Genomic DNA, 25,355 nt, shown 5'->3' with positions numbered 1-25,355 from the left:
TGCATCGCGATGCGACGCTTTCTCCACCAGCGATATTGGGCTGCTGGTGTTTAACAGTTTCCGTGCCTTGAATGGATTACTCCAGGTTAATGTCGCTGCCGTATCGGACATACCCGCCTTTTGTTTTATGTGTTTAATCCGCCGTAATGTAATGAATCAAAAGAAAATCCGTCTTCGTCGCGGAGTATGAGACTGGATGCCTTCGCTGTGATGTCGAAACCGGAAATCGTCACATGCTGTGGGCTGCTAGGGCTTCTGGGAAATTGAGGCCAATGGAAATGCATTGGGTGCAACGCCTCATTGAAACCAATCTTGTGTGCGTCTTCCGCGTGCACCAAGATGGTGGATGCTACACACAGATCATAACAAACCACGGGAGCTTTTTTTGATGGATTTTCGCGGATTAAAAGCCCAAATAATTCAGCGTATGCTCTAAAGGTAATACAACAATCTCGGCAGTGAAGGGGGGTTGATTAAAATGCGGGTTAATCGTAAAAAACAGTCAAACTGTTAAGAGGGAAGAGTATTATTTTGGGTTAGGGTTATTTAGGGTTTTTAAATCACACCCGTGTGAAGTGAGGGGCGCTCTTATCATACGTCATCATACATCATCTCATTCTGACCAATCACAATTTGCGTCCTCAGTTTTGTCATCAAGGTTTTTGTTGAGTGCACAGGGGTTAGGGTTACACACACAGGCTAAACACTAAAAAATAGTCATAGGAAACAGTAGCAAAACAATGTGTGTGTTTTCACAAACCCTCAAAGCTGGACATAGAAGGGGCTAGCGCCCCTCAAACCTAAATATTGATGGGATATTTGGTGTGTGTGCCAGCCTTCCAGGAATTGATGACCTTTTCCCTAAGCTCCTTGCACAGAGAGCCTTTTCAGCCCTTGAAAAACAAAGGTCCATTTGACTCGTGGCAAACGGAAGATCTATTTACATTTCTCTCCTCTGTTTAAGAGTTTAATTAAATTCAACGTTTCTATCAGATAAATGGAAAAGATGATGAAATCTGTGTCGTTTTCAGAATACCATGGATTGAGATTTAGTTCAAGGAGCAAGCTGGGTGGCTCCTTTCAATGATTGTTGGATGAAGGTTAAAAAAAAGTTGTTCCAAGCCCACAGCACTTGGAGTACATCAACGTTTTAGGTTTATGGCAAACAAGGCCTCCCCAGGCTCCGTTCAGCTTGCTTGGATAATACTACTTCCGATAGACTGGAAATGTGGCTTTTCAAAATAAGAACTCTAGCGCTGTAAGTGTTAATACAACTTGAATCTGACCTCGCAAGTGGAAAAGTAATGTTTACATTGACAGATGATTGCCTGGACTAATGGTGGATGACTATGAGTCATCACACACTCACTTCACAGCTGTCTAAAGAGTATACTTTTTTTCTTTAAGATGGCGTCGGCTCCTGAGTGGAGCCATCTGGTGGTGGTACATTTTATTCAACCAAATCAACTAACAGACTAATAATCTCATGACATTTAGTCGACTCGACACACAAACATTTCAGGTGACTAAAAAGTGCAAAAAGTGACATTTTGTGAGCTTGTAGATCTGCTGTTTTCACTAGTTTGGGTACCAGGCAAACAATGACTTTCTCTTTTGCGACTTGAGCTAAAACGCTTTCGGAATGCATATTTATAAAAGTCATTCATCCTGACAGGTTACATGATTTATCCCCCCTCCCCAATGCAACACAGTGATGGTATTTTGCACGCACACAGACAAGTGCTTGACTTAACCCATTCTGACCGGCCACCCATTTTGGTGTTAGCATCATGTTATGCTTTATCTATTGAAAAATAGCAGATCTACAAGCTCATATCGCGCCACCGAGTGGCGCGATATGAGCTTGTAGGTCTGCTATTTTTGAAAAATCAAAGAACGACTGAATTTTTTTTAATCTGATCTCAGGTCAGAATGGGTTTAATCAGACCAGTGTGTGTCCAGTGGAAACCTCGTATGAATCTGATCTCAGGTCAGAATGGGTTAAACATGGACAACGAGTCTTGCTCAAATGTAGAAATGAGATGGCATAGTTGTCTGAATCTAGAACTCGAGATATTTTTTTTTATTTAGTTTGCAGCATTGCCCATCCCTACTCTCTTAACCCATTCTGAACGGGCACCCATTTTGGTGTCGGCATCATGTCGTGCTTTAGCTATTGAAAAATAGCAGATCTACAAGCTCATATCGCGCCACCGAGTGGCGCGATACGAGCTTGTAGGTCTGCTATTTTTGAAAAATCGAAGAGCGACTGACATTTCTAGAATCTGATCTCAGGTCAGAATGGGTTAATCAGACCAGTGTGTGTCCCAGTGGAAACCTCATATGAATCTGATCTCAGGTCAGAATGGGTTAACTCTCAACCTCCCCCCAGGCCCCCATGATGGAGCTGACAGCTGACTGTGTACTCTCAGAAGCGCATTGAAGTGAAGTGGGCATAGTGTGTGTGTGTCACTGTGTTAGTCTCTTCTGCCGTCATGCAGGACTTTCAAATTATTGTAGACACAACATGAACATGTGTGTGTGTGTGTGTGTGTGTGTGTGTGTGTGTGTGTGTGTGTGTGTGTGTGTGTGTGTGTGTGTGTGTGTGTGTGTGTGTGTGTGTGTGTGTGTGTGTGTGTGTGTGTGTGTGTGTGTGTGTGTGTGTGTGAATGCATCAGTGTCACTTGCACTATACTTGCCGTGTTCTTGTTCAGTCTACAGTACACCAAGTCGCTTCAACAAATATAGCAAATCTACAAGCTCACAACGCGTCAGAATTTGTTATTTTTGGTGATTGTTCCTCCCAAAATAGTGACTGTTTACTGCTGTAGGCCTAGTTTATGACTTTCAGCACCAGAGACAGCTCCCCCATGGCTGTGGGACTAGTTTATGACTTTCAGCACCAGAGACAGATCCCCCATGGCTGTGGGACTAGTTTATGACTTTCAGCACCAGAGACAGATCCCCCATGGCTGTGGGACTACTAGATTATGCAGACTGTGAGACTAGTTTATGACTTCAGGACCACAGACAGCTCCCCTCACTGCTGTGGCATTAGGCTCTATTTGTAAATAACTCTTCATACTTATCCGGGCCTCTTCCGACTTCCTTCACAGGCCAGATTAACCCTTTGTGGTGCCCGGTATTACGACCAGGGCTTGGCGCTTAGCATTTTTCCAAGTAGCACGTGTGCGACTAAGTTGAAAAATCTAGTAGCACACAAATTATTTTAGGAGCACGATGAAAAGTTATCAAATAATGTGTTTTTGAGGGGCGCTAGCCCCTCATATGTATACCGGTATACCTAGCTTTAGTCCCCACACATCTCATGATTTGCCATTGACGATGGCTAAATCTAAAAAACTAAATATGACGTAAATTAAACATCAAAACATTAAATGCCATTGACATTGAAAGGAAAATGTCATATGTACATAATATGCAAACCAGCTATTAAACCAATCACAGCTAGGTATTCTGATGTACGAGATGATTCATGATGATGTATGATGATAAAGAGTGTCCCTCACTTCACCCAGGTGTGATTTTTATTAAGTGGTGCAAACCACTTCTACATCCAGCTTACAATGCCCGGTACGTGTTTGTGTGTGTGTCTGTGTGACGTGTTTGTGTGTGTGTCTGTGTGAGCATGGAACGAGAGGAGTATGTGACATGGCTGCCACCTGCTGGACGCACGGGAGTTGCACCACTTGGTTCACACTGGTGTGATTTTTCTTTAATAAAGTGATATGAGGTAGGGACGGGCAATATGGCAAAATATTATATCACAATATCTTTTCAGCAATTATCAAAATATTGATATTCATCAGGATATAATTTTTATGTTTATTTTTATACAATCTATATAACCAATTTGTTTTTATGCTGATAGACTTTTTTTTAATGCAGATAGATAGATAGATAGATAGATAGATAGATTAATTTAATAAAATTATTATCTATAGCTATCTATCTATGTTGCTCATGGATGCATGGATGGATAGACAGACTATCCGTTTTTATCCTGCTGTTCTATCATGTGATATTCGATGCTGGGCAAGATGATCGATTGTGAATTAAATTGTAACATTCTCCTTGGCTTTGACTGCTTCAGACAGAACATCTGACACACAGCTACGGTAGACTATTAATTTACTAAGCTGGTAACTTACTCGGCTGCCTACCGCTGCTCGTTAAGCAGGTTACACAATGGATGGACCACTGATATTTATCCAGCCAGGTCGGTGATTACTAATATCATTCATGCTGTGCAACACATGCTTTTGTAAGCGACGCTAAGGATTGTTTTGACCGATAATAATCCGTCATGTGCGTGCGCACGTGCACTCTTTATTTGTGCGTGCAGCCGTGAACAGTGTTTCTCTCGCATTTGGTTAAAAGTTGGCGTTCGAACTTTACAAATAAGTTTAGTATTAAACGTGTCGGGGACGCTATCATGCTGCGTTCACTCTGACGCTCTAGTCTGTGCTGCCTGCGAGGGAACAACAGACACACACGGCATATGAGCACAGAGTGCTAAAAGGGGGAGGGCCGAGGGTGGTGCGGTAGAAGCAAGGGGAACAGATCTTCAAGCTAAAATGCATCGAGCCTCGACACGTTGTTAGCTTGTAGATCTGCTCTTTTTGGCGAACGACACCGCCGTACTACAAATATAAATGTAGGTATAGAACTGAACCAGCTCAGTGGCCTTGTGGTTAGAGTGTCCGTCCTGAGACTGGGAGGTCGGGGTTTAATCCCCGGCCGGGTCATACCAAAGACTCTAAAAATGGGACCCAGTGCCTCCCTGCTTGACACTCAAGGGTCTGATTGGGGGGGGTTAGTCCCTGCTTGACACTCAAGGGTCTGATTGGGGGGGGTTAGTCCCTGCTTGACACTCAAGGGTTGGATTGGGGGGTCAGTCCCTGCTTGACACTCAAGGGTTGGATTGGGGGGTCAGTCCCTGCTTGACGCTCAGCATCAAGGGCTGGATTGGGCGGTCAGTCCCTGCTTGACGCTCAGCATCAAGGGTTGGATTGGGGGGTCAGTCCCTGCTTGACACTCAGCATCAAGGGTTGGATTGGGGCGTCAGTCCCTGCTTGACGCTCAGCATCAAGGGTTGGATTGGGGGGGGTTAGTCCCTGCGACATAATAGCGTCATGTCCAGAAGGTAAGCAAGAACACCATATACCAACTGTGTGTGTGTGTGTGTGTGTGTGTGTGTGTGTGTGTGTGTGTGTGTGTGTGTGTGTGTGTGTGTGTGTGTGTGTGTGTGTGTGTGTGTGTGTGTGTGTGTGTGTGTGTGTGTGTGTGTGTGTGACTGTGTGTGTGTGTGTGTGTGTGTGTGTCTGGCGTGACATGTAGGGCAGGCTACCACGATGACTCAGCTGGCTGCTACCAGCCACCTCCACAGTGGAGTGGAGTCAGAGGGGCAGGCTGGATAAACGTGGTTGTAAGTGGTAACTAAGTGGTGGTTTGTTCAAAACCTACAATCCACTAAATGATCACTCCCGTTCAGAACGGCAACGCTGAGTGCAGAAAACCCAGCTCGCAGCAACACAGTCAGCAGCATTCTGTACCCACATGTTTGGGAGTTTAAGCCATTTTGGGGCGGGAACCCCTTTTGGTGTTTATAGCATTATGTTATGCTTTAGCTATTGAAAAAAATAGCAGATCTACAAGCTTGTAGTTCTGCTATTTTTAAAAAATCTTGGAAACGTGGAACAAATCTTTGAATATATATTCTTTCAGGGCGAATGTTTTTAACTCAAATCTTTGCTTCTGGTGGGGGGGGGGGGGGTCCCTGGAACTACATGTTTTCAGATGGGGCGTCATAACCATAACCATAACCACATCATTCTGTATTCTGTATCTTCCTCCTCCAGGGAGCCGGGTCGTACCTCCTCAACTACTTCCTGTACATCCTGTGGGCTCTGCTGTTCTCCTTCCTGGCCGTGTCCTTAGTGAGAGTGTTCGCTCCGTACGCCTGTGGCTCCGGGATCCCTGAGGTGAGCAGAGGTCCAGACGGGTCACTGGTGGACTGGGTTTCTGACCTGCCCACAGCCCTCCTATGAGACACAGACTGGTTTCTGACCTGCCCACAGCCCTCCTATGAGACACAGACTGGTTTCTGACCTGCCCACAGCCCTCCTATGAGACACAGACTGGTTTCTGACCTGCCCACAGCCCTCCTATGAGACACAGACTGGTTTCTGTCCTGCCCACAGCCCTCCTATGAGACACAGACTGGTTTCTGTCCTGCCCACAGCCCTCCTATGAGACACAGACTGGTTTCTGTCCTGCCCACAGCCCTCCTATGAGACACAGACTGGTTTCTGACCTGCCCACAGCCCTCCTATGAGACACAGACTGGTTTCTGACCTGCCCACAGCCCTCCTATGAGACACAGACTGGTTTCTGACCTGCCCACAGCCCTCCTATGAGACACAGACTGGTTTCTGACCTGCCCACAGCCCTCCTATGAGACACAGACTGGTTTCTGACCTGCCCACAGCCCTCCTATGAGACACAGACTGGTTTCTGACCTGCCCACAGCCCTCCTATGAGACACAGACTGGTTTCTGACCTGCCCACAGCCCTCCTATGAGACACAGACTGGTTTCTGTCCTGCCCACAGCCCTCCTATGAGACACAGACTGGTTTCTGACCTGCCCACAGCCCTCCTATGAGACACAGACTGGTTTCTGACCTGCCCACAGCCCTCCTATGAGACACAGACTGGTTTCTGAACCGCCCACAGCCCTCCTATGAGACACAGACTGGTTTCTGAACTGCCCACAACCCTCCTATGAGACACACACTGGTTTCTGACCTGCCCACAGCCCTCCTATGAGACACAGACTGGTTTCTGACCTGCCCACAGCCCTCCTATGAGACACAGACTGGTTTCTGAACTGCCCACTGTCAGTCAGCCAGTCAGCCAGTTGAACCTGACTGTCATTAACCGAGACGTATTATTCTTCTATGTTCTGCCACACAGATCAAGACCATGACGCGAGCAGGACGCGACGGAAATGCAACGCGCCTGGTGGAGCCCTGGCGTTAGCCTTGTTTGTATTTGTTGACAAAATTGTCAATATATTTAGCCTCAGTTTTAGTCATCATACAATTTACAATTTAGGCATTTAGCAGAGACTCTTAATCCAGAGCGACTTACATTAATGATGGGGAATACAAGCTAAGAAAAACTGCAGGCCTTCTAGTCCTGGAAAGTTGCAATGCGAAAATGGAAGCCATCGTTCTCACGATAATGAAAATCTAAACATTTTTGTAAACAAATCTTAAAAAAAAAGCTCAGTTTTGATTCAGTTTTCCTCAGTGAAGAACAGTAGTCAACGTACGTTGACTGCGTTTTATGCAAATGTGTAAAATAGGTGTGATGGAAGATGGAGGAATGCACATTATTAATAAAAGTGTTCGGCGAGTGTTGTAACCAAACATGAACGGTGTATGTTTCTCTGACCAGGTCCAATCATTAAGGGTGTATGTGTCTCTGACCAGGTCCAATCATTAAGGGTGTATGTTTCTCTGACCAGGTCCAATCATTAAGGGTGTATGTGTCTCTGACCAGGTCCAATCATTAAGGGTGCATGTTTCTCTGACCAGGTCCAATCATTAAGGGTGCATGTTTCTCTGACCAGGTCCAATCATTAAGGGTGCATGTTTCTCTGACCAGGTCCAATCATTAAGGGTGTATGTGTCTCTGACCAGGTCCAATCATTAAGGGTGTATGTGTCTCTGACCAGGTCCAATCATTAAGGGTGTATGTGTCTCTGACCAGGTCCAATCATTAAGGGTGCATGTTTCTCTGACCAGGTCCAATCATTAAGGGTGCATGTTTCTCTGACCAGGTCCAATCATTAAGGGTGCATGTTTCTCTGACCAGGTCCAATCATTAAGGGTGTATGTGTCTCTGACCAGGTCCAATCATTAAGGGTGCATGTTTCTCTGACCAGGTCCAATCATTAAGGGTGTATGTTTCTCTGACCAGGTCCAATCATTAAGGGTGTATGTTTCTCTGACCAGGTCCAATCATTAAGGGTGCATGTTTCTCTGACCAGGTCCAATCATTAAGGGTGTATGTTTCTCTGACCAGGTCCAATCATTAAGGGTGCATGTTTCTCTGACCAGGTCCAATCATTAAGGGTGCATGTTTCTCTGACCAGGTCCAATCATTAAGGGTGTATGTGTCTCTGACCAGGTCCAATCATTAAGGGTGTATGTGTCTCTGACCAGGTCCAATCATTAAGGGTGTATGTGTCTCTGACCAGGTCCAATCATTAAGGGTGTATGTGTCTCTGACCAGGTCCAATCATTAAGGGTGCATGTTTCTCTGACCAGGTCCAATCATTAAGGGTGCATGTTTCTCTGACCAGGTCCAATCATTAAGGGTGTATGTTTCTCTGACCAGGTCCAATCATTAAGGGTGCATGTTTCTCTGACCAGGTCCAATCATTAAGGGTGCATGTTTCTCTGACCAGGTCCAATCATTAAGGGTGCATGTGTCTCTGACCAGGTCCAATCATTAAGGGTGCATGTTTCTCTGACCAGGTCCAATCATTAAGGGTGCATGTTTCTCTGACCAGGTCCAATCATTAAGGGTGTATGTTTCTCTGACCAGGTCCAATCATTAAGGGTGCATGTTTCTCTGACCAGGTCCAATCATTAAGGGTGTATGTTTCTCTGACCAGGTCCAATCATTAAGGATGCATGTTTCTCTGACCAGGTCCAATCATTAAGGGTGCATGTTTCTCTGACCAGGTCCAATCAGAAGCAGCCAAAACGTTAAACCGCTGTATGTGTCTCTGACCAGGTCCTATCAGCAGCAGCGGCCCCTGGGGTGTCGGTGGCGTTCGGAGCTCCTATTGGAGGAGTTCTCTTCAGTCTGGAAGAGGTGGGTTCAAATTAACAGTTTGACTGCCCTAATTTATCCCAGTCATTCTTCTCATTTGCCGGAAATTGAACTTTGAAGACCCATTGCATATTATTTCATAATGTGACAATATCATCTCAAATGAAAGAGGAATCTTTCCTCTTTACTCAGATTTTTTTTTTAATGTTTGTAGCATGTTGCGTTCTTTAGATACAGGCAGTTTTATACAGCTCGGTTTCACCCTAAACAGGCCTCTCGGAAAATGCTTTGGTATTTCGTTTCATTTGTTTGCAGAACACTTCTATTATGCCCATAACATATTCCCTATTATAGTGACAGAGACATACCATATATCAAATGAAAGCTGTAACACTCTACTTTCACCAGGAACAGACATACAATTTATATCATGTTTACTTTTCAAAATGTAGCCATTTGAATGAGTCTAGCACTTTTCAGTCTAGCACTTTTCAGTATCTCGTTTTTGATCATTCATATTACAAGACACATATCATTATGCTGTGTTATATAATGCAATACCATGTCAGACATCAAATGAAAGCTAGAATCCTCTACTTTCACCAGGAAAAGAGATACATTTTCTATCCTTTTCAGTTTTCAAAATATAGGCTTTTGAATGAGTCCAACACTTTAGAAAAACATCTCAAAGTTTTGACCAGTCACATTTATATACCCATAGCATATTTTTGTAATAATGTGAACATGTCACGGAATATACCAATTGAAAGAGGAGCATTTCCTCTTTACCCAGAAAAAACAATTATGTTTGTAGCATGTTGCATTCTTTAGATACAGGCAGTTTTATACAGCTCGGTTTCACCCTAAACAGGCCTCTAGGAAAATCCTATGGCAATGATGCTCTTATGCTGGCAATTCTGATGAATGAAGTCACATGTGATGTGTAAAAGTTTTAGAAATAAAGCAAAACAAATGTATTTTCTCTTACACTTGCCTTTGCCTTTGGCTTTTCCAGGCCTTGCTGGACTGGATCTGGGGGGTGAGGGTTGAGGCTGGCTGATCTCAGCACCTAGAAACATCAAATAAATAGATATATTTATTTATATGATGTGCAAAAAAATACATTTACACAGTACGCCAACTTGAATGTAACAAGTCTCACCAATTACAACAGGCCTAATGTATTTAGAATAATACAAGTAAATAATACAAGTAAAATAAATAATCTTACCTCCAGACACAACACCTGCACCAGCGTCGTCCTAAATGCAAAAATATGATTTATTGACGTATAATCACACACACACACACACAACCACAAAATAAGCTTTATTGACATATAATCGTTCAACATGCGTGTATAGAAACATACTCATTCAATGATTAGCTTTATCACACACACACACACACACACTCCCGTTCTCTCTGTGTGGCGGTGGCGAGCGACACGACTTTACGATGATCCTCGTTCCACTGCGTCGTGGTTCCCTCGCTCGAGCAGTTTTGGTTTGGGGGCCGCTAACCCCCAAACGGTGAGAGATCTACCCATTATCACAAATTCCACACGCACTCCAGAGGGCCACTATAGTTCCACACTCACTCCAGAGGGCCACTATAGTTGCACACTCACTCCAGAGGGCCACTATAGTTCCACGCTCACTCCAGAGGGCCACTATAGTTCCACACTCACTCCAGAGGGCCACTATAGTTCCACACTCACTCCAGAGGGCCACTATAGTTCCACGCTCACTCCAGAGGGCCACTATAGTTCCACACTCACTCCAGAGGGCCACTATAGTTCCACACTCACTCCAGAGGGCCACTATAGTTCCACACTCACTCCACACTCACTGTAAATATAGAATGAGTTTATCAAATAACATTTCTTGGAGTGATACTAGACCACAAAATCAGCTGGAAACCCCATATTTCATATGTACGAGCTAAGATGGCAAGAATTGTCTCTATACTGGGGAAATCAAAACTAATTCTAAATCAAGGGGCACTGTACATTCCGTATTATTCCAGGTTTTACCATATCTTAATTATTGTGTGGAGATCTGGGGTAATACCTATAAAAGTAACTTAAAACATTGGTCATATTACAAAAGAGAGCAATAAGGATTGTGAAAAATGTCACATCACGGCCACTATAGTTCCACGCTCACTCCAGAGGGCCACTATAGTTCCACACTCACTCCAGAGGGCCACTATAGTTCCACACTCACTCCGAAGGGCCACTATAGTTCCACACTCACTCCGGAGGGCCACTATAGTTCCACACTCACTCCGGAGGGCCACATTGCATATTACTTTCATAGCAAAAATAGCAGATCTACAAGCTTGTAGATCAGCTATTTTTGGAATCCTGAAAAGTTACATTTTAATTTAATTTCAAATGCCTTCAATTATAGTTACTCTATGAACTAAATATACATACATCGGACATAAAAAAGGTCAATAACAATTTTATACTATTCATTAAGCTACTAATTTAGACTGAAGTAATTAAACTCCGATATTAACCTGAGGGCCACACAGAGCATATCAACTACTTACTTAGTAGTTGTCCATCCTCTTAACAGTTTGACGGCCACATTTTCACGGATCTAAAGCACAAATTATTTCCGCGTATGCTGCAAAGGTAATAAAACAATCTTGCCAGCGTAGAATATTTGATTAAAATGTGGGTAAAGCGTTTTATGGAGTCAAACTGTGAAGATGAATATCCTTAAATAAAGATTATTATTAAACCCTGTCTTTTCCTCCTCAGGTGAGCTACTACTTCCCTCTGAAGACGTTGTGGCGGTCCTTCTTCGCCGCCCTGGTGGCGGCGTTCACCCTGCGCTCCATCAACCCGTTCGGGAACAGCCGTCTGGTGCTGTTCTACGTGGAGTACCACACGCCCTGGTAGGAATAATAACGGTTCCATTTGTACCCTCTCAGAGTTAAATTAACATTGACTTTACATGGTTACATGGTTCTGTCCAATATAAACAGGTACATGGCAGAGCTGGTTCCGTTCATCCTGCTGGGCGTGTTCGGCGGGCTGTGGGGGACCCTCTTCATCCGGGCCAACATCGCCTGGTGCCGACGGCGCAAGACCACCCAGCTGGGCAGGTAGGAACCTCTAAGACCACCTCTAAGACCACCTCTAAGACCACCTCTAAGACCACCTCTAAGACCGCCTCTAAGACCGCCTCTAAGACCGCCTCTAAGACCGCCTCTAAGACCACCTCTAAGACCGCCTCTAAGACCGCCTCTAAGACCACCTCTAAGACCACCTCTAAGACCACCCAGCTGGGCAGGAAGGAACCTCTAAGACCGCCTCTAAGACCACCTCTAAACCCACCTCTAAGACCACCTCTAAGACCACCTCTAAGACCGCCTCTAAGACCACCTCTAAGACCACCTCTAAACCCACCTCTAAGACCACCTCTAAGACCACCTCTAAGACCACCTCTAAGACCACCCAGCTGGGCAGGTAACCACCGTTAACCTGTTCAAAACAGGAACCCCTTTTGGTGTTCCAAGCATTATGTTATACTTTAACTGTTGAAAAATAGCAGATCTACAAGCTATTTTTTAAAAGTCGTGAAACTGTGCCTCAAATCTTTGTTTTGTATTTGGTCCGCAACCACCAGGTACCCGGTTCTGGAGGTGGTTCTGGAGGTGACACTAAACCCTGTTCCCTCCCCCAGGTACCTGGTTCTGGAGGTCGTTCTGGAGGTGACACTAAACCCTGTTCCCTCCCCCAGGTACCCGGTTCTGGAGGTGATGGCGGTGACTTGCATCACGGCCCTGGTGGCGTTCCCTAACCCGTACACGCGGCGCAGCACGTCGGAGCTGATCTCGGAGCTGTTCAACGACTGCGGCGCCCTGGAGTCCTCGCAGCTGTGCGACTACGTCAACAACCCCAACATGTCGCGGCCCGTGGACGACATCCCCGACAGGCCCGCGGGCTCCGGGGTCTACAGCGCCCTCTGGCAGCTGGCGCTGGCGCTGGTCTTCAAGATCGTCATCACCATCTTCACGTTCGGCATGAAGGTATATTAATAATAATAATATTATTATATTATTATTATTATTATTCACGTTCGGCATGAAGGTATATTAATAATAAATATTATTATATTATTATTATTATTCACGTTCGGCATGAAGGTATACCGTCTCTTAAACCCCATTTAGGCCTCAGAATTAGACCTCAAAATTAAAAACAAATATTCTAAATCCTCTTCACTATTTTTGAAAGTTCATAGCGCGCCACTCGGTGGCGTGCTATGAGCTTGTAGATCTGCTATTTTTCAATAGCTAAATAATAACATATTTACAATAATAATATTTAAAACACCAAAAGGGGTTCCTGCGGTTAAATTAGGGTTAAATAACTAAGCCCATTTAAAAAGAAAAAAGGCTTCTAAACTGTTTCTACAGCTCCATCTCAATGAATTAGAATATTTTGTAAAAGTTCATTTTCACCTGTAATATAATTAAAAAAGTGAAACTTCCATTCCATTATTCTCAACTCATAAAGTGAAGTATTTAAAACATTTTTTTGTTTTAATCTTGATGAGCTACAGAGTACAGCTCATGAAAATAAAATCATCATCATTCATCTCAATGAATTAGAATATTTTACGAGACCACTAAAAAAATGATCTTTTTTAAACGAGAAATGTCGACCATCTGAAAAGTATATTAATGTATGCAGTTACTACTTGGTCTGGGCTACTTTTGAACACATTATTTCACACATTTTCACCCCCCCCCCCCCCCCTTTTCCCCTCACTGTATATTCTGTTTCTTTTCCCTTTTTGCTTCCTTTATGATGAATTCCTGTTCTGTTCTTTAACTATATAGAAGTGTCTATTTGTACGTCTCTAAATGTTTTGATGAATTGAACAAGGTGGACCCTGTTGTATTAGTGTAATGCTTAATTGGGTCGTCCACTCACAGTTAACAGTCTTTGTATTGAGTTTGTGCTTGAAATGTACTGTAATTCTACAAACTGTTAATAAATATTTCAATCAATCAATCAATCAATCAATGGGGCGTGGCATGGAGGTGATCAGCCTGTGGCACTGTTGAGGTGTTCTGGAAGCCCAGGTCTGCTTTGATAACAGAGCCGTAAATTAATTGTTCAGTCTCATGTCTCACATGTCTCCCCCTCCCCCATGTGCCCCTCCCCCTCCCCCAGATCCCGTCGGGCCTGTTCATCCCCAGCATGGCGGTGGGCGCCATCGCCGGGCGCATGGTGGGCATCGCCGTGGAGCAGATGGCGTTCCACCACCACGACTGGATCATCTTCAAGAACTGGTGCCGCCCGGGAGCCGACTGCGTCACCCCCGGACTCTACGCCATGGTGGGGGGGGGGGCCTGTCTGGGTGAGTGTTAGACTCTACACCATGGTGGGGGGGGGGGGGGGCTGTCTGGGTGAGTGTTAAGGCTCATACATAGTCTGGGTTTTCGGTGGTGAGGTGACCACCGAACTACACCATGACGTCACTGAGCCGCGGTGAAGAGAAAACCACCGCCACCGCTCCAGCCCTTCTCTCTGTTTTTACTCACCACCGCTCAACGTTATTTCAGCTCCGGTGGTCAGCTCACCACCGGAGCGGTGGTGAGCTCACCACCGGAGCGGTGCTCACCTCACCACCGCCGCTCGCCGTGCTCACGCAGGTGAGAGAGAGGGAGACAGACGCCGTCGGTTGGTTTTGGTCGCAGGAAAATTAACCCATTCTGACCTGAGATCAGATTCTAAAATATGTCTTCTACATCCTGACAGTTTCATTATTAACCCATTCTGACCTGAGATCAGATTCTAAAAGTGTCTTCGATTTTTCAAAAATAGCAGACCTACAAGCTCGTAGTGCGCCACTCGGTGTCGCGCTATGAGTTTGTAGATCTGCTATTTTTCAATAGCTAAAGCACGACATGATGCTAACACCAAATGTGGGTCAAAAAATGGGTTAACCCGTTTTGACCTGAGATCAGATTCTAAAAACGTCGTCTACATCCTGACAGTTTTCTGAAAAAGTTATGTTTCTATGTCAGTCGTTCTTCGATTTTTTTCAAAAATAGCAGACCTACAAGCTCATAGCGCGCCACTCGGTGGCGCGCTATGAGCTTGTAGATCTGCTATTTTTCAATAGCTAAAGCATAACATAATGCTAACGCCAAAAGGGGTTCCCGCCCCAAAATGGGTTAAATGATTTTTAGTTTTAGACGTTTTTTGTCTCTCGAATGTATAGTTTTCGTTTAGTTTTTAGTCACATTTTAGTCGACCCGGAATGTCTTGGTGTTAAGTCTAGTTTTAGTCGACTAAATGTCATAAGATTTCAGTCGACTAAATCTATGGTTGATTTACAGAGGCCAGTTTCGAATTGCAGCCATCCGTAGGTGCCCTTTGAGAGCGGTTTTGAAGGAGTCAAGAGATTCACATGTCTTAATGACTGTTGGTAGGGCGTTTCACATTTTGGTGGCATAGGAGCGAAAAGAATTTAGTCCCTTGTTTGTGCCGAATCTGGGTTGTACATGGTTTGTTGCACTCCCTCTGGTGTTGTGGGTGTGGACTTCGTTTACATTAAGGAAGTATCTAGACAGGTACATGGGTATCTTGGTGGTGTATCGAATCTTGTGGACCAGACCCATTGCAAGATGCTGTACTCACAGTAGTCAGTGGGTGGAACCAACACAACATGGTCATTAGATCAATTAATGAAATATCATTAAATACAGTACAAATACACATTTCTCAAATCCACAACAGTGGAATAAGCAAAAGGACATTGTGAAGTTGCCCGAGGGCCAAGGCTCCAAAAACGTCAGCGATGCTTTTTGTGGATTTTATTTCTCCCAACTTCAGCTCCGGTGCAGATATTCACAATGAAAGAATATCAAACTGCAAAAACAATACTGGCCAAAAGTACAAAATGAAGAACTCAAGAATACCTAATGCAAAACTTAGGACAATGGAAAAATAACCAAACTGCACTAGGCTATGCCCCTGGACTGGGCCCTAGCAGCTCTCTCACTGGGCTGTCAGCATGATGCCTGCCCGAGCATCACTGACTAGCTCTGCCTGCAGTCTCCCCTTTATAGGGGAGGATCCTACCACCCACAGAGAAGCAATTAACCATACACAGCTTACCTTAATCAGTGTGTGTGTGTGTATAGGGCACGGGCTGCCCCGTGGAATGCACTTCCCATTGCAGTCAGAACTGCAGCATCACTCCCAGTCTTTGATACAGACTTATAGCATGTTATGTAGACAGCACTATAATTGCATTGTATGTAGTCATAGCACGGCATAGTACATATGTATAGCATAGTAGTATATATGTATAGTTTATATGTATAGTTTCATTATATAGATATTTTACCGTCCCCGGGACGTCGGGACGCCGTTAATCTCGAGCCCTGATATGTATAGTTTATATGTAATGTTTCATTATATAGATATTCCACCGTTACTTTCATAGCTTACGCATGTTTCTTGATAAATGTTTTTATGTGATGTATTCCCATGCTTTTTTTGTTCTTGCTTAATGTAAGTCACTCTGGATTAAGAGAGTCTGCTAAATGCCTAAATTGTAAAATGTGACAGACATCATGATTATTATAGAATCTAAGACCGTGATTCACATAATCAGGTATTATTACTTAGGCAACAATTCAAATATATACAGCATACGATAAAGAAATTATTTAAAAAAATGGCTGATGGGGAAGTCCTCGTTCATTCCCTTTGGGGACATTGTATTTAAAGTGTAAATCCAAAAGGATTCACGTTGTAGCAACAATCTATTCAGATCCCCTCCTCGCCTGCATGGGGGGGGTGTGTGTGTGTGTGTGTGTGTGTGTGTGAGCACGCGTGTGCGTGTGCGCGCGTGTGTCGTGCGCACATGCAACCATTCGGGTGTGATTGACCATGAACATGTTTACTGCACCCCCGGCTTCTAAAGGTCACAGCCTTTGGATACATAATAACCCATGAGTGTGTGTCTCTGGGTGCGCTCAACTGCTCTGAAGAAGATTAGTAGTAAACAGAGAGCAGCCACAGATGTGCAACGCTCGCTCACTCACACACACACACAAACCTGTCCTCTCCTCAGAGGCTCAGGTGTGTAGCCTGAAGCCCAATCTCAAAGACAGTTGATCAACAAGGTTAAATCAGGCTCTCTCATTTTAACCTCCTCTCTCTGTCTGTCTCTCCCCCCATGCAGTCCACGGCTTCGTCGTCCCTGCTCTCCATGAGGCCCCAGACCCCCCGCGGGGACGACGAGGAGGAGGACGGCGTGGACGTGCCTGACGGACAGGCGGCGTGGAAAAAGGCCCCGCCCCCCCCTGCCCACCCCGGAGGAGAAGATGAGGCAGGTGGCCAAGAACGTGCCCACAGACATTGTCCCTATCAACGTCACAGGTAGGACACCACCAACCGCCCTCCTCCAGTCATCTGATTAGCTCTTTTGGACATCTAGTTTTCCTTTGGCCCTTTGGACATCTAGTGACCAGACCCTGTGAGCGGTGCCGTCATTCATCATAAAATATATTAGTTCCGTGTCATGTTCTAGGGCCGCCCCACACCACCCACCTAGTCTCATTAGCGTGACCTTCCTATTTGAGGCTGGTTTGGCCTCATCCAATCTAATGTTCTCACCTACTACTACTACATTATTAACCTTCTCACTGTCCGTTGATGTTTCTGTGCTTTGAGTGGATACATTGTATCTGCCCAGCCACAGTGAATGAAGCTGTATGTCTGCCAGCCTCGTCTCCTTTACTATTCCGTTTTTATCTCCCCTCCCACAAACTGACTGTGTGTGTGTGTGTGTGTGTGTGTGTGTGTGATGCGTGTGTGATGCGGATCCTGAAAAGGTTTCCTCTCAGCCGCCCCCTCCCCGAGGCTCTGAGTCAATCTACCGCTGCGGAATGGATCGAGGGGCAATTGTGTTACGTACGTGACATAATTCAGCCCCAGCTCAGCTCCAGTACAACCCGGGTGCGCCACAAACGTGTGAGTAGGAACAAACTTTCCTTCTTGTGGCAGCACAGACGATCGAAAGCGATTCAGATCATTCTAAATGACAGCGAGTACCCCGACCCGCCTCCCTGCCCCAGTGACGCCACGATGGTTAAAAACCACTATGAAAATAAATGTCGCAGCCAGACAATGATCAGTGATCCACTCCCATTACCACCGTGGGAAAATAGCCTACAACCAGTACGGCCCGCTGCCTTTCCCATCACCTCCCACTTTACACCTGATGAAGTAGGGTCTGTTTTGCACAGCCTACCAAATGACATAGATGGGGTAACCTATGAAAGTCTTAAGACTGCACAGTCATGTGAGAAATTAACATCAATCTTTAATGTCTGCCTGGACAATAAGAGAGTGCCCGAATCCTGGAAAGGAGCCATGATTCACCGTATCCCAAAAAAGGACAATGTACCTGATGATCCATCTACATGGAGAGACATTTCCCTCCTCCCCACCATCTATAAAGTGTTCATGAAATGTATCCTGTCTCGTGTGCTTCCCTGGCTGACAGACAATGGCATCTTGTCACCTAAGCAGAAAGCATACATAAATAGACAGGGGATGAATGAACATGTTTTCTGTCTTAAAACTGGGATCGATGATTTTAAACATGAATCCTGTAAATTATACTCTGTATTCCTGGATTTCCGTGATGCTTTTGGTTCTCTGACCCATAATGTAATGATTAATGCCTTAGAATCAATACATCTACCTGGGGTATTTATTGACATTATTAGGGATGTGTATGAAACATCATTCATACAAGTCATCTGTGGGAAACAGCTGACAGACCAATACCTCTCCAAGTAGGCATTACAACAGGCTGCCCATGGAGTGCCCTTAACTTTGTTCTTGCCATCAATGGGTGGATTAAGTGGTTGTGTGACTGTGCCCCACCCAATGTGCTGTCCCCAAACCCCGCCCAGGGTTATGAGGATGACGTACAGTTAGCCTCTCGGGAAGAGAGTGTTATTAAAAACATGCTCGCTAGAACAGATAGATTTCTGGACTGGTCCGGTCTAGAGGCAAAACACACTAAGTGTGCTGTTCTCTACCAGAGGCCTAGTGGTGGCAACCGCTGGTATAAGTCTAAGGCTGACAAAACCCCTGAGTTCACCATCAACTCACAGCCCATACGTGTGTATGACCTACATGAGTCATACAACTACCTAGGGCATAGATTTAATATTGCAGGGGAATGGAAAGAACAGGTTGAGTACATTACATCTGAGTTTACAGCTAGGCTGAACCTGATTGACGCTTCACCACTACCACTGCTGATGAAGTTGGAGGCTATCAGGCAGGTTGCCCTGACTAGAGTACAACACCTCTTCTCCAACGTTCATCTGGCATGTAAAACACTTAGTGATCTAAATGACAGTGTAGTTCACTTTGTGAGGAAGTGGTTCGGGCTCAACACCCACACCACCAGAGACATTATTTTCCAGTCCAAACAGGACGTTGGGTTTGGCGTGCCGAACGTGGAGTGGATATATAACGCCACAAGGCTGGCTCACTTGATAAACATGCTAAACAGTGATGACACGACTGTCAGGGAACTTTCTAGATCTTCTCTGTTTCTAGATATGAAACGGCGTAAAGTGCCACTGGCAGCATAGGACGAGCCAAGTTTCCTGGGGTTTAGAAGAAAGCCCAACCTTAAAATGGACTCACATGCTACTGGGTTTGGGGTGTCGTCAGATTGGCCTGACCTCTGTGTGAGAACTGGAGTATCTCTGTGCTGGGTTCGACCTGACTCTGAATCTGTAGACGTTTCTGAGGACATTATTACCAACTGTTCGATCTCAGTAAGGAGTACTGTATACTGTAATTGATACAGAACACCATGTATCACCAGTCAATGCACGGAGGTACCTTATAATGCTACAACAGCAAAAACAACAACAACACTGGACTGGTTTAAAACTACAAGGGAAGCTAGCTTGCCTTCCAGATGCAGACCACACCGTATCTCATACAATATTCAAGAATTATGCAGTCGATGAGGACATAGTCACCTTTACAGTCAAAGCCAGATTACAGGTCCTTCCAACCAGACTCAATCTCTCTCTGTGGTACCCTAACACGTTTCCTCCTCATTGTCTGCACCATGACCACACTCCACTTACAGAAACACTGTCACATATTCTTAATGGCTGCTATGTATATAAGGGGATGTACATTGCTCGGCACGACAGAATTGTTGACCTATTAGCTAAGGACATAAGTTCATATGTTTCATCATCTGCCAAAATGTATAAGCACTCACGTGTCTCAACTGCCATGTTCATGCACAATAATGAAAATGATGCTTTTTCAGATGTCACAGCTAATACACCAGATATTGTTGTTGTTGATGAGGACAGTAGAGAAGTGACCATTTTGGAAGTGGCATGTACATTTGACCACAGTATGGAAGAGGCATTCCTTACCAAGGTGCTTAACCCATTCTGACCGGGCACCCATTTTGGTGTCAGCATCATGTTATGCTTTAGTTATTTAAAAATAGCAGATCTACAAGCTCATATCGCGCCACCGAGTGGCGCGATACGAGCTTGTAGGTCTGGTCAGAATGGGTTCATCAGACCAGTGTGTGTCCAGTGGAAACCTCGTATGAATCTGATCTCAGGTCAGAATGGGTTAAGTACCAGTGTCTTAAGGATGCTATTATGCAGCTTGGCTACAGATGTAAACTACTTGTGTTCATATTTGGAAGCCTCGGTAATGTCCACAAATCAGTCGTGAGGGGCCTGCAGATTGCAGGCATGCCCAAGCCGAGAGCTGATCAGGCATCGGCAAAATTCTGTTCAGTGTCTGCAATATTTGGCAGTCGCCATATATGGAGAAGGCGATGCTTTCTGTACCCGTGATCTGTATCTGAAGCACTTGTTATAGAGTTTTCTCAAGTTTGCGCAACCACTACTGTTTGTGTTCAAGAAGTTTCTTGTAAAATGTGAATACAAATAAAGATGTTAAGTGTGTGTGTGTGTGTGTGTGTGTGTGTGTGTGTGTGTGTGTGTGTGTGTGTGTGTGTGTGTGTGTGTGTGCGTGCGCGTCTCAGGGAGCAGATCCTGCGTGTGAAGGGGGAGGAGGAGGGAATTCCTCTCCTGCTCGTGGGGAACAAGTCGGACCTGGAGGATCGGCGCCAGGTGTCGGCCGACGAGGTGACGAGCCGAGCCGCCGAATGGGGCGTCCAGTACGTGGAGACGTCGGCCAAGACGCGGAGGCGCGCCCTTTCATATTTACATGTCTATTTCAGCTCTGACACTTATTTCAGACATGCTCTAGTATGTGAAGAGTCTGCCTGTGCTATTAACTCTTTTAAGCTTTTCTCCATTGGTGAAAAGCTGGAGTTTGCGCGATGGCAGCAGGCTCTCAGTCAAATCTGGTCACATATTATATTATAATTATATAATGTATACCATATATTATGATATACATAATGCATATTATGCCAATCACTGTGTTGAGTCAAACTATTTCACCTTTCTATGTTGCCGTATACAGTTCAGCGCTACAATGGCACTGCTTTAAGCACAATCTGTACTTCATAATATATGTATAAAACAGTGGTTCCCAAACTTATTCATGTCCTCAAATTGACACAATTCTTTCCCGTGGACCCCCATTTGAAAAGATATGCCAGGGACCCCCATAAGAGAAGATTATTTAAAAGATATGCCAGAGACCCCCATAAGAGATTTTATTCGCAACCCGTTTAATGTCAAGGACCCCCAGTTTGACATGCATTAGTCTACGGACCCCCAGTTTGACATGCATTAGTCTACGGACCCCCGTTTAATGGGGTTTCTCTCTCTGGGACCCCCAATTTATATTGTAAAATCAATGTTAATTTAACTCTGAAAGTGTACAAATTTGATGATGTGTCGAGTTGCTTTGCACAATTAGAGAGTACCATTTAGTTCCATGTGTTACACTCTCAGAGTTACAGACCCATAAGGGTTCCATTTGGTTCCTAACTATCATTTAGCTGGGGACCCCCTGGAACTCCCCCAAGGACCCCTGGGGGTCCCCGGACCCCACTTTGGGAACCACAGATTTAAAAGATGGATTTTTGGACGAAACAAAAGTATTTATTGTAAACCAAAAAGTGTAAAGCTTTACATTGCAATGATAGTAATGATTGCTATAGATGTTCAGTTAAAATCTATAGGCTATGTAGTCGGCCACCAACCAACCCCCCATCTGAACATCTGAACCCCCCCCCCCAGAAGCAAAGATATGAGTTAAAAACATTCGCTCTGAAAGGATATATATTCAAAGATTTGCACCACATTTTCTCGATTTATTTTTTCTCCAAAAATAGCAGATCTACAAGCACCGAGTGCCTATGAGCTTGTAGATCTGCTATTTTTCAATAGCTAAAGTGTAACATGATGCTTAAAACACCAAAAGGGGTTCCCGCCCAGAATGGGCCAACCTTAAGTCCAAAGTGTGTAATGAAAAGTGAAGTGTGAGTGAACATCTGTCCACTCTTTGTTGGTGTTAATTTAACCAAAATTGGACCCATCAGGGTTCATTTGGTTCCATTACTACACTCTTCAGAGTTCAAGTATTTGACTGTGAATGTACTGGTGTTTTATTTTTGTATTAGTTGCCAGTGTTTAAATTTCAAAGAAAAGGTTGAACATAAAATGTGTCGTATTGAGTTGTAATTCTGCATAGAATTGGTCTCGACCCAGGATTGTACTTTTTGCTCACGTTGTGCAATATTTATCGTATTGTATTGATGAGAAATCTACCCTGACCATGTTTAGGTCTAATATTGTAATAATAATAATATAGAGTGTATAATGAAAGATGTTCCATAATCATTCATAGCATTAAGGGCCCTTAATGCGTCTAAAGGTGTTTTCAAACGAGCAGTGATTTAAGACGCCTATACTTCATTTTCAATGAGAACTGCGTTTTTTTGCTTTTTCCTGTACGCGCGGAGAAGTCAACGACAAGCGCATTGACGCGGCCGCGGTCCCTACACTTTTTACATGAGGGTCCACCATGTTCAATTCATCATAACATTTAGAGGAGGTAAAAAGGAAAAAACATACTCTAGTCTATAGTGAGGGGAAAAAGGGGGTGGGTGGGTCAGGGTCCATTTTGTTCAACAAATAGCAGATCTACAAACCCCCCAATGCGTTGCATCCGCGACGCCTTGTGGGCTTGTAGATCTGCTATTTTCTACACCGTCATACCACGGTTCATAAATGTACCGATGGAAAGCGTGAAATAATATTATTAAATGTATAAATAAATAATGAATAATATTTTTAATTAGTTGGTTTATAGTTATTTGTTTTCGTTAATTCGTTATTTTTAGTTAGTCAGTTATTTTGCATGTGTTTAATATTATATATAGATAAAACTAATGGGGGAGATAACAGATAATGTATGATGAGACATCTAGATATGTGATATAATGCTCCCGGACTAATAAGAGAGATAACAGATCTACATCTAGATGGATGCTATGTATGTAAATCTAGATAAAATGTGTAGAATGTGATAAAGCTCAAGGACCAATAAGATAATAGAGGGTATATATGCACGTGACATCATCATAACTGTAAGTTATGCAGGAATGCCCACTGCCCCACTGAGTGGCAAAAAACTACTTTCTGGCCTTGACAGCCCATACATCCAAACAGAAAAGTCCTATTTGATTGCATTAAATTACTTTAAACAACATTAAATTAACTTTGTCACTCAGTCTTCCACTCGATTTGCCATTCACTTTATGCATGTGCATACCCTCTATAAGAGATAACGGGCAAACTTTGATCAATACAATATGGGTCCATTTGGACACACGCACGCACGCACACACACACACACACACACACACACGTTGCTTCGCCACAACAATGACTAACATTTAGAACATACACGCAAAATATTTGCCGCCTTGTGGTGACCATGGACACATGCAGAATACACAACTATGCATTCTAGCTGCTGGTGTTTATAACGATACTAATTATATAGCCTAACTATGAAGTTTATAACGATAATAATTATAAAACTATGAATTCTACTGGTGTTTATTTGGGGGTCCTTGACATGAAAAGGTTTGGGAACCACTGCTTTATGGTGTCGTCCACAGTTAACAGTTTTGTTTTGAGTTGTGAACTTGTGCTTGAAATGTAGGCTACTGTAATTCTGCAATATGTCAATGAATGAATAAACAAACAATCAATCAGACAGGTCCATTTGGTTCCATTTGTACACTCAGAGTTAAATGAACATTGATATTACAATGTAAATGGGGGTCTCAGAGATATAAATGCCATTAAATGGGGGTCCGTAGACTAACGCATGTAAAACCGGGGGTCCTTGAAATGAAACTGGTTGAGAATCACTGCTAGAGCCGTAAATATGGAACCAGTGCTTTGAGCTGCGTGTGTTGCAGAATGCATGGAAAAGTGGGTATTAACGCCATCTGGTGGTGGAATTTTACTGACAGAGGTAGAACTATACTTCTTCCGTACAACAGTGTTTTACAGTCAGTCCGTCAAGTCGGTGTTTAGTCAATTTATCTATCTTCATGGGTATTAATACGTGTTTAGGTGTTTTATTGTTGTTCTAAAAAATAGAAGATTATTTAACACAAACTGTCGATTCAAATAAAGAAAGTTTTACAACAAATAAAGTGTCTTTTTTACGTCATGAAGACACAGCTACTAGCTAGCTGCTCAGCTAGCGGCTAGCTGGCTAGCTAGTCTTCTGTGACTCGGCACTGCGGCTGCGCAGTCGTCGAAAACAGCCGAAGTACGAACCCTAAACATCGGCTGTTTTCGACGCGCGTCACCGTCGTACGGATGAAATACACATCGGCTGTTTTCGACTCCCTCCATTTGGTAGCACAGAATAGATACAGCAGAATGTAGTCTCTGATGCCACCTGGTGGTGACAGCCGACAACTGCAGGACTCCGTCGAATGAGCAAATTTTGAATTTCCTGTTGGAGAGCTAGCAAATTTAAGACATCCGGTTGCCTTCAGAATAAAATAATTAATAATAATTCGACAGTGCTGTGACGGGCCTAGCTAGCCAGCTAGCCGCTAGCCGCTAGCTGAGCAGCTAGCTGATTGATTGATTGATTGATTGAAATCTTTATTAACAGTTTGTAGAATTTACAGTACATTTTAAGCACAAACTCAATACAAAAGCTAGTAGCTGTGTGTCTTCATGACGTAAAAAAGACACTTCTATTTTTTAGAACAACAATAAAACACTTAAACACGTATTAATACCCATGAAGATAGCATAAAGCTATCGATAGCTAAAGCTAACTTATTGTAATTAATGTCCTCACTGTATTATTTACTGCTATTATTTTAATGTTTTATTCCTGCTTTTCTTTTCTTTTTTCTCCAACTTTGAGCTGCATTTCATTTCATTTCATGAAAGGTGCTACAAATAAATA

At 44.0% G+C, this 25,355-nt stretch overlaps 1 long non-coding RNA gene across 1 annotated transcript; it reads left to right on the top strand.

The window, feature by feature from the left end:
* Positions 1 to 17,772: 17,772 nt before the first annotated feature.
* On the top strand, positions 17,773 to 22,748 carry LOC310858828. The gene is made up of 2 exons (XR_014569234.1): positions 17,773 to 17,888; positions 20,974 to 22,748. It is a non-coding gene; the product is annotated as an uncharacterized lncRNA (long non-coding RNA).
* Positions 22,749 to 25,355: the final 2,607 nt, after the last annotated feature.

Source organism: Protomyctophum parallelum, assembly GCF_964188405.1.
Source record: "Protomyctophum parallelum genome assembly, chromosome: 5".
NCBI classification, from domain to species: Eukaryota; Metazoa; Chordata; class Actinopteri; order Myctophiformes; family Myctophidae; genus Protomyctophum; species Protomyctophum parallelum.
Note: the sequence above shows the minus strand (reverse complement) of the source record. Positions and strands in the feature narration are given on the sequence as shown.